The following is an 11,660-nucleotide window of genomic DNA, read 5'->3' as shown; positions in this document are numbered from 1 at the left end:
TTATATCATGTTATCATATTATTTTTTTTAAGATTTATGTATAAAATCAATATTTCTCTAGTTCAAATACTCGACCTTCACTTTTCATTCATCAAAAACAAAATAACTAGACAACCACCGAGTTTGCCAAGTTATATCGTCTTCAGAAATTATAAATCTCTCAATAAAGAAAAACATTTAAATACGATGAAGAAAATTCAGATCGAATAGCTAGCTAGCATTACTTAAATGGGGCTGGCTTATGCTTGCGTGTTAGGTTCTAAAGTGGAATTTAGAGTCCGACATGTTATAGCTTTAAAATACGAGCATTCTAAGGTATATGCAGTCCTGCCCTTGCATATCAAATCATGTGGCCGAAAGAATAGCAATGCATGCATAAATAAATGGGTTTGCAAAAAATGTTACAGTTATAAAGAGATATTATAAAAATAAATTTACGAAATAACGTGATCTTATATTATACATTATATCTATTTTATAATAAAAATAATTTTACAATTTAAGATACTATATCAAATTACATCAATTTATAAATTTCGTTTTGTAATATCTCTTTGTGCCAAAGCATGTCTAAAAAATTGTTTGGATCACGTGTTGGACAGAACATTTTGGTTCATTTATGTAATTATTTTGATACACTTTGGAAGAAGACCATGATCTGTCTATTCAACGGATCAGGAAAAAGAAATCGAAGGTTGAAGAAGACTAGTCAGGCCTCCTCTTTCCTTGTGGGTGCGTCGACTCAAAATGAGATGTGCTTTAGACTTTAGAGGAGTTTGGACTTTGGAGGAGGAAAAAAAAAAACGTTTTTTAAAAAAAAAATGATAGAAAGGGACAATCGAATAATGCTTTCATATTTGGGTGCGATGATAACGACATTTAACTTGCTGAAAACCAGACAGAAAAGACTATTTTTAAGTACGAAATTACGTCTAATAAATAGAGATCACAGACGCACCAAATAAAAGACTATTGCAGCCATAAGGGGTCGTTGGAGCTTTTATTGTTTCCCATGTGAAATAGTCTTTTACAAACAACTACCATTTCTCTCTTTGGCCACGCTCCAATCATATATATATATACACTAGCAGTTATATAACGTGCAAAGCAAGTTTGCCCATTTGTCTAATTAAAAATGATGTGTCTAAAAAAATAAAATTGTTGAAAATAATGTTAAAGTTATATGAAAGTTTCAGCTCTACAAATTAACCATATTTGACGGTCAAGGTCAATGCATGCATGTCATGTTACCTTCAACTATATAGAAGATGTAATGAGCTCGTATGAAGCTAATCCACCCTCTCTGTTCGTGCTCTCCCTTCTTCTTTTTAGTTAATTAAGAATATTATGAGATTTAAATTATATTAAAAACTCTAATTATTTATATGGTTTTACTTTCTTAAAAATATGTAGCAAAATTTCATGAAAGATTAATATTTTATAAATTAAAGTTGATTTTAAGTGTATGATATGATATTTATATTTTAAATATCTATTTTAAGTTAGTTTAAATATTGTTTAAACCTCCACCATTGGATCAAATCTGAGGATTCAATATGAACGACTGGGATTTAAAACCTCATTTTTCCCTCACTTTTCCTTTCTCCTTCTCTCTCCTTCCCAGCCACACGTCTTCCCTTTCTCTCACCGATCTCCTCCCTCAAGCAACACAGTGCCTCCGTGCGCCACCCTGTGACGTCACCGACCACCTCAGTGGCTTCCCCTCACGCTGGCGACCAAATCCCATAGTTGAAGCCTCTTGGCAGCTCCTCCCTCAGCCGCACGCGAACAACCCGAAATGGGTCTCAACGCACGGGTTCTCCACCCTTAAGCCACCGTAGCTTAGCCCCAGCTCCACCAAGCACCACCACTGAGTTCCCCTCACGCCGTGGATCACTTCCATGGAATCCACCACTCGTAACTCCTCCCTAGCCCCTTTACACGCACGAGTTTCTCCCAGTAGTGCCTCTGTTAGCCACCTCCATGCCACCGCACCACCACCACCACCAACCTCCTCCTTCGCGTACAGCCCCTCCGCTTCTTCCTTTCCTCCAGCCAAAGTCCTGGCTCCTCTCATGCCCTTTCTCTTCATGGGATCCCAGATCCACCGCCGTAGGATTACCACGATGCTGCCATATGCCGCCTCTAACAGCCACGACACAGCTCCCTAACTCTGTTGTGTGGTATTGTTTGCTCTGTTGTGTGGTATTGTTTGGTAATTGTTGTGAGGATGTAGAGGGACATAAGTGGGAGAGGAAAATGTAACTGTTTATTACTCTTTATAAGTACTGTTCAAAACGAGATAGGCTCTTTTAAGTATAAGGATATATATATATATATATATATAGCCCTCTTAGATCCCCAGATTCCTCACATGCAAGAGTACCACTTTTCTAACTTGACTTTGCTCATATAATATATATATTATATAATATGTTCAAGTTCGATGGCTAGGAGTGCAATGGGTCGATGCTAGCCAGTAAAGTGGCAGTATCTCTCTCTCTCTCTCTCTCTATATATATATATGGGCGCTGCTAAAATGTTCGTAAAGAGTGAACGACGGGTGTTACCAAACAGTACATTTTTTTAAATATTAAGAAGAAAAACATAAGAATGCTCTATCGCTAATATTTATCGGTCACTCATCTTAGCATTTTATTTCCAACTTGGTCCACATGCAATCAATCGCAAACAGGTGAGCGAACAATGAAATTAAGGGACAACAGATCATACTTTCATGTATTCTTCACGCCCGACCGACCTCTTACAGAAATATATCTATATATATATATCTATATATACATACACACACAGATGGAATAAAACACAATAATTACCTACTCCAAAGCCGTTTACTTCTGCTGCCGTAAGTACCCGAATTTTTTAGGTAAGGAGTAAAAAAAATGTAGAACTGCCCTGTAAAGTTGAAAGCCGCAAAAAGCTAGCCATAAGGATATTGTCATGCACGGGTCATTATCAATGTGCAGGAAACTACAGTGTTAATTATATTCGGAGGATGAGTTTAGGGACGGGAGGGGGAACTTTGCAGTCACTCAAAGTGATGTATATATATATATATATATTTCGGTGAATGTTTAGTATTAAAGAAGTGTTTAGTTTATTTATTTATTTTTATGTCGGGAACTTCTCCAAAGTAGAGCCCTTTAGACCCACTCATCCTCAGTAAACTCTGGTCTCAAACAATGCACCTTCAAAAATTTTTCTATACAGAATTGATTAAATCTTTGACTTTTCATTAGGGGTGTGGCTCTAAAGGATTGTTTGCACTAATGAAGTATTGAATGTTGGATCTTGAAGAGAGCGATACCTCAAAATCAAAGTCTTCATCACTTGGGCCAACCTCTTGGAATTGTGTTTAGTTTATTATAATGTATTAGATTCATGTAAAATTATTTTATTATAAATAAAAATAACATGATAACATATCACAAGATACATCAGTGTGTGTGAATTTTGTTTATACGAAATGTTTATGTGAATATGATTATTTTCTTAATATTTTTTTAAAGAGGGATCACATGCAACTTAGAAAGTGGAAGAAGGAATCGACTTAAATTAATTAAATTTATGCATGGTTTTTATTAGATTTAATCATTGATGGGTTTGTTTACGTGGATATAAGATTTGGTGTGGGGCCAATATAAATTATTAGCTGATACTAAAATTAAAAATTAATGGAAAACAATATATATATATATATATATATATGGAAGATAGCTAGGCATCAAATCATGCTCTATCATTAGGTAACAGTACTCTGAATTTAAAGGACCGCATGACACGATAGACCAAATCCATGCATGCTTTTGTATTGTGAATTAATATTTCCATTTTGGGAGCTCCCATGATAACAATCATAGGTTCAGATCCAAAGCAAGACTTCATTGTAAACGCAATATATGAACGCGAGACATCATTATTATTTTTTTCTCTTCTTTTTTTCTTTTGATCCTCTCTCTCTTTGGTGGGAAAAGTTCCTTAATTTGTTATTTGAACACGAAAAATATTTTAACTATAAATAGATTTCTCAAAAAGTAAATTTATAAAATAACGTAATTTAATATAATATGTTAGATTGTAAAACTATTTTTTTATAAAATAAATATAACGTATCGTATTAAAATTGTAAGTTTATAAATTTACTTTTATAAAAAAAATTTGTGATCGTAACATTTCTCTTTGAACATTTGTCGATTCTTGAGGTGAATCAAAACCTAAATTATTTTCTATATTCTTGAGGTGAATCAAGCCAAGAAGAAAAAATTATTCGGGGCTAATTTGTTTGAGATAATCATACGTTGTCTTGGACATGTAGCATTACCTTTTTTGACCAAATAATCGATAATTTCTATTAATATGCATGCATGCTACATTTATAAGCATTACAAACCCAATTTCATGCTCTTTGTTTATCATTTTTGTTTGAGTAGATTGCTTTAAATAAATATCTTAATTAAGAGTTATTTTTATTGAAAACCATGAAAAGTTGTCTCCAAAATTAGATTTGATTTGTTGGCACAATAATTCATCACTCCAAATTGGGGTTGGACAATTAAACAGTGGAAGAAGCATCAGTTCTTGGGGGAAAAACTTGCCACATTATTAACTAAATCAGAATATTCTGCATTTTAATGCACGTACGTAGTATCGATTGTTTCAATTGAATGTTCTAAAGCCACCTCTTTGATCTCATCTTCATCCTCCATGGCTGTCATTATATGCACGGCAATTACTGACGTGCATGAGAATCTAATTTTTATAATGCATTTGTATCTGATTTCATAACATGAAACACACATATTTATCGGCCATTCAAGCAGTAACCTAAAATATTTATTAATTTTATGTTCATTATCAATTTATCATTACAAAAAAAAATATTTATGACGAGTTATTTACAACAAGAACTACTATTTGTAACGAGAATATATTTATTTTGACAAAAAAATAATTATTTTTGTAAAAAATAACTTACTACAAATAAACCTTTTTCTTATATTGAAAAATTCTTTTCATTAACTACTATTTATCACCCCACATCCCGCAGCCTAAGAAAAACACCCTCACACTATAAAAAATCTATAAGTACTAAAGAGTATGAGAATAAATAGTGTCTGATGCATAATAAATCTCTTGTTACATTAAGGCTTCGTTTGGTTCCTTAATTCATCTCAATTCATCATTACAACTTTTTCAAATTCCAATTCAAAATATAATAAACACAAATCCTAAAATAATAATAATAATATTAAAAAATAATATTCTAACAATATTTTATTATCTCAATTCAACTCACTTCAACATCCAAACACACTCTAAATCTACATTCAGACATAAAAAATGCTACTCTGCAGCTCCAAACGTACCGCTCGGTGAATTATTTATTTTTTTTATCAAATGATGATAGAAGTGATTTTAAGTGTATTTATATATTTTTTATTTTTTAAAAATATTGAAATATATTAAAAAAAATATAAATAAAAAAATAAAAAAAAAAATTACTTTTACAACTAACGATAACCCCGAACGGTGCGCCGCTCTTCAGACATTAGAGGGTAGAGGGTAGGCTTTCCAATTTGGTCGGAAGCCAAATTATCCAGTGGGCTGCCATCTGCATGCACCCTTACCCGAATGCATACTCCTATCATCCCAATAATGTGTAATATCTTGTACCAAGATTTGACATTTCATCGCCAGTTTAGGTGAAATACACTATATATGTTTCAGATAATATTTAATTTAATAATGAAGGAAATGTATTTTTTTATTAAAAAAAAGTAAATATTTTTTTGAAAAGAAATATTTCTTACAAAGAAAGAAGTGTGGAACTGTGGAGATGGAAGAGAATTTGGGATGCTGGGCTATACCTGAGAAGCAAGAAATATTGGGATCATATGAAACGAAAGGGGGGAAGTAAACAAAACGCTCGCTGACAAAATAACTCAAACATCTCAAACGTTATATCTTCCGAATGCAACCAAAAAACAATTAAAATATTTCGATAAATTCTTAGAAGCCCTGTCGTTCCTTTGTTTAGATAAGATTTTGTCGTTGAAAGGAAGTGGGAGTGAGTGTTACTTGCTAGAAAAGACAGATTAATTTTACTCTATAAACTCAAATTATATGAATTTTGTAAGAAATAGTTTATTTATTGCCCATTTAATTATTATTCTTCTATTAAATTTTAACATGGTATTCATTAATTAAAAATTTATTCGTTATTTTTCATTTATTCACTAGTGATTTGACCATACATAGGAGATGATAAATAGAAACTTTTCTTTGCATTTTGCATTCAAGATTGAATCATTAATATTATGTCAGGTCATATATTTTTCATTTATTTTAAAGGTCAGAATTGGAAAATAGCGTTGTATGTATATTTTTTTCCCCCTTTTTTATAATAGAGTGTGCAATATATGTCTATTTTGATACTTCGAAATTGAAGTGTAAAGAATAAAATCTCTCAATAATTTCAGTGCAAAATTCCAAAGACAAATACATTGCACTTGATGTTTATTGCGGATATATAAGCCCATCTAAACAATTATTAGGCCTCGTTTGATTACACAGATGAAATAAAATGAATAATAGTAAGATAATTTATAAATAGTAATGAAATGGTTTGATTTTCATGGGATGATAATTTTATGGGATTTTAGAAATGAATAGAGAAAAAGTTGAATTAAAAAGTTATAAAGTTAAAAGAGGGCTATAATATAATTTTTTTAATATAATATTTGTCTTAGGATTTGAAAAAAATTGAATTATTTTTTGTGTTTAGAAGTTTGTAAAAGTTGTAATGATTAGATGAAAAAGTTGAAAAGTAGGCTACCTCACACCATACAGTGCGGAATAGCCCCCTCCCCACCCCGCATCCCCAATCTACCCCGTCTCCCGCCCATTTTAATAATGGACTACAATTCACTAGACCCAAAAATTATTCCTAGATCAAAAAGTGATCAAAAACATAATTTTAGACCCAAATTATAAATTTACTAGTGCATATTTTGTGTAAATTGTAGTGTAGTAGGGTGACCCTTTTATACATTGTCAATGCAATACAAGAGTAAAATGGTCACCTTACTAAGTGTGAGATTTGTATTGTGAAGATAATCTATAAGAGGGTCACCCTATTACACCACAACTTATACAAAAAATTAAGTAAAAGTTCTACTTAATACATATTACTATATTTATATATAGTACAAATAATAAATATTTATAAATATGTATAATATAAATATATAAATACATATTTATATAATAAAATATATAAGTGCAGGGCGGGGAAATGCGGGGTGGGGTTGGGCCCTCCCCGCCCCTGCCCTCGCTAAGAGCATTGGCATTGGTTTCATCAAAAGTCTAGCCAAATGCAAAATATAATGAATTTTAGTAAAATTCAGCTGCATTGGATTCATCAAAGGAATGGATGGGAAGTTTTGAGTTACAGTAAATCTATAGGATTCTTCAAATTTGAAGAGTAACTGTTCATTCAGAAAATGTGTTTTTTATTCTATTTTAATCCGAACGGCCTTATTTTTTTTCCTTTCTCTCTCTTCTTTTCCTCCCCGCGTCTTTTCCCTCCCCCTTTCTCTCATTTTCCCAATGCCCTTTTCGTTTTCGCAATGAACCATTTCTCTCTTTCTCTCGTTTTCTCTCCCTTGTTTTCGTAGTGAACCGTTTCTATCTTTCTCTAGTTTTCACAGTGCCCTCATTCTTTCTTTCTCTCGTTTTCGCCATGCCCCATTTTCTCTCTCTCTCATTTTCGAAGTGCCCATTTTCTCGTTTTCGCAGTGCCTCTCTTCGATTCTTCACGCATAAACAAAGCAGAGCACACTGGTTTCTCTCCTTTCAGGTTTGCGCGAGCTTCTTCTCCTTCTCCTTTCATGTACCGTTTGTCTCATTTCTTTTCTCCTGCAACTCTAGTTTCAAGAAAAAATGGAACTGGTTAGTCCCGATGGAGGCTTTTGCTTAGTGGGAATCATCTAGGAATTTCATCTATTACATTTTATTGACCCTGGTTCTTTTTTTTTTTTTTTGGTTGATTTTCTCAAGAGCACTCAGTGTTGCGGATTATCAACCACTCTGAAAAGGGTATTGTGTTTTTTTCTTTCTGTTGGTATATTACTAGATTTGCATCTCTAGTGTGTGATATTTTTTTGGTTGTTTTTTCTTTTTGGTATTGTTGGTATATTTCACGATTGCAAATCCCCTGTGTGTTGGTTTGTTGGTATATTCTGTGTTTCATCAAACGCTACTAAAGCCTGGATATGGCAATTTCTTATTAAGCAATTTTCTTTGACAGTTGGTACAAGACAAGAGGGCGGATAAGCCTTCTTCTGTACCTCATAGGGATTTCTAATCCCTAAAACAACCTTCCCAACTGGCTTGCAAGCTCAATAACACTTCATTCACTTTTTCTTTACTTTCCTTGCCCTGTCTTCATAGAGAAATATGAAAATAATCCATTTACCTGATGAGTAATGCTACCTATACAGATGTTACGCACTTAGGTGTTGGCATGGCGGTTTTGTTTTGTGAGAGAGACTATTCACTGACGCTTCCATGCATAGTTTTCCTTGCATTTTCGCAGCACTCCAATTGCCTGAAATCTATTTTTTTCACAGTCAAAACACAACTCCCACTAAATAAACAAAAATCCACCTCAAGAGAATCACAAACAATCTAAAGATTCAACTTGACCACCAAGTGCACCCAAACAACCAAACTTAAGTGAAATTGTAAAACACTCTTCATGAAACAAGCTTTAATTTGCAGAGCCTCCAAAATGGAATTTTCAAAAACACTTTAAGAAATAAGACTTCGACAAGATTAGTAAAATTTTAATGTAAAAAATGAAAATAAAGAATATAAGAAAAAGAACCCTTATTTTCTAAGAATCCACCTCATGGTGTTAGAGTGAAACAAAGCCACTTTTTTCCAACCACCAAAAAGAAAATGGGTTCTGCACAAAAGGATAAACCCACTTGGCAAAAATGCTTCATTTAGAGGAAAAGGGGAATGACCCAGATAGATGAGTTTGATGTTGAGTTTGATGAAACTCTATTTTTGCAAAACAATGACAATATAGTTTAAATTCTGAAATTGATTGTATTCTGTTTTATCATGTGGAGCAGTTTTTACTATTGCTTTTTACTTTGTGGTAATGAAGATTGTATTGCTGCCTTGATATCTACAGATTGTATTCTGTTTTATCATGTGAATTTGGATGAAGAAATTGTTAAAATACATCCTGATTACTGCTAATTGTTTGCTGAATTTGTTTGGGTACTGCTAATTGTACTGCTAATAGTTTAATCTAAATGAACTTTGGGAAAGCAACCTGCAGCATGGTTTGATATTTTTTTAAAATGTGTTGCCTTGTATCAATTTTCTTGTGCTGCCTGGTATCTATCTTATTATGCTGCATTGTCTCTATTTTCTTGTGGTGCCTCATCTGATAAGTTAAACATTACAATTCTTAAATGATGGACACTCCATCTGAGGAGGATCACTTCTTTACCACTCTTTTACAAAGTAGAGGAGAAGGCTGTAATGACACTCCAACATATGAGCAATATTATAATGTTTTGGTTCAAACAACTCCCCTTCACGGTGAAAAGAGGCATCTGGCAAAAAAAGTTCAAAGAGGTGCATCTTTCACTGTAGAGGAGGATAATGTACTTGTCTTCGGTTGGCTCAACATTAGTATTGATGCCATACGGGGTATTGATAAAAAAATCCACTCAAATGTGGGACAGAATTTTTGAGTTTTATCACGAGTATAAAAAACCAAATACTGTCAATCGTTCGATAGGGTCATTGATCAATCGTTGGTCCATGATCCAGAAATGCACAAACAAGTTTTGTGCATTTCTAGCGCAAGTAGAATCATTGCACCCAAGTGGTGCGACCGAACAAAACAAAGTATGTACCATTTTCTTTTAATAATGTATTTATTTATTTAAGATTTCTTTTCTAACAATATTCTTTTACTTTTTCAAATTGAAAAAGTAAAAATAATGTACAAAGAGATAGAGAAATCTAACTTCACACTAGAGCATTGTTGGTGTCTTTTGAGACATCAACTCAAATGCCAGCAACACATGATTTCACTGAATACAAGGAGAAGACCACATGATAAACGTCTAGCCAATAAACAGTCAAGTGAAGTTGTCGACGAAGTTGTGGAGGAGAACGTTGAGAGGCCTCGAGGCAAAAAGGCTGAGAAAGATAACTTGAGGAAGCGAAAGGCCCAGGAATCATGTGATACTGAGTTCAACGGTGCGTTAGAAAAAATGACCGATAATAGACGGTTGTTTATGGCAGAGAGGAGAGCATGGGTGATGAAGGCAAATGAAGTTAGAGGTGCACAACTGGAACTTGATAAGAGAAAGTTTGAGGCGGAGATCATGAGCAAGGATCTTTCTAGCATGACTGCCATGCAACAAGCCTACTTCCTTAATATTCAGAGGAAAATTTATAAAGACTCTTTGAATAATTCCAAAGGTACATTCGACAAATCTCCATCCACACCTCATCATAAATTCAAATTGTATCAACATTACAAATCAAATACATAATACATACAAATGATTCAAATTTTAATATTTTAAGAAATTAAGAATCTAAAGATAGAGGCATAGAGTTGTTTGAGTCTTTACTATGACATTTGGGGCGGCCCGGATGGGTAGTCTTTTGAGATTTGAGCACATATTCATATTGCAATGGAGGTAGACGTCGTCTGAGTCGTCTCATGTGTTGCTACAACAATTAATACTAAAATTAATATCGATGAAATTGAAATAAATATAAATAAATCAAACTAATAAAATAAAAATAACAATTACCAGATAGTCCAGATCCAGACTAATCACCACCCTCCTCATCGGTCTCCTTAAAATCTAAAACATCTGAAACATAAATATCATTTCTCATCGTCAAACTCTGTGTGCATATCAATCCTTCCATAGTTGTAGGAGACATTGAACTACGAAAAGGATCCAATATGCGCCCTCCGATAGTAAAGGCTGACTCCTAAGCAACGGTACTAATAGAGATAGCCAAAATACAACAAGCCATCTCAGAAAGGATGATATATTTCTTTGTTGAAGCCTTCCACCATCCTACTATGTCGAAACCATCATCATTTTGAATAAGATCTCCTGACAAATAGTTGTCTAATTCTGAAACCACTTCCGTAGATTGACGGACTATTATGGGATTATGTACCAGGGTCTTAACCCACGTCAATCTACACTTCTTTATTGCTTTGGTGTCTGGAGGAGGTGTTGGGGTAGGTATAGGTGTAGTAAATGCAGTACCACCCTTAATTGCATTAAACTTATCATATAATTTAGCCAGGGTATCTCGGGCCATCTCACCAATAAGATTAGTCCATGCCTGATCGTGCGCAAGTCCCAAACCATATAACATGCTTGAAATTTTCAGACGGAGATCAAGAATAACAACCACATATAACAAAATATTTAATCTACTCAAATATCCCAAATACTTGTCATATTTGACCCTCATGGTCAATGTCATCCCCTCATCCTTAGATTGGAACCTCTACACATGTCGTCTAATTCTTCTTTCACCCTACATATTTGATGACAAAATTCATGTGATGTAGG

This window comes from Juglans microcarpa x Juglans regia, chromosome 4D (genome assembly GCF_004785595.1).
Source record: "Juglans microcarpa x Juglans regia isolate MS1-56 chromosome 4D, Jm3101_v1.0, whole genome shotgun sequence".
Classification (NCBI taxonomy): Eukaryota; Viridiplantae; Streptophyta; class Magnoliopsida; order Fagales; family Juglandaceae; genus Juglans; species Juglans microcarpa x Juglans regia.
This window is presented reverse-complemented; position numbering follows the sequence as displayed.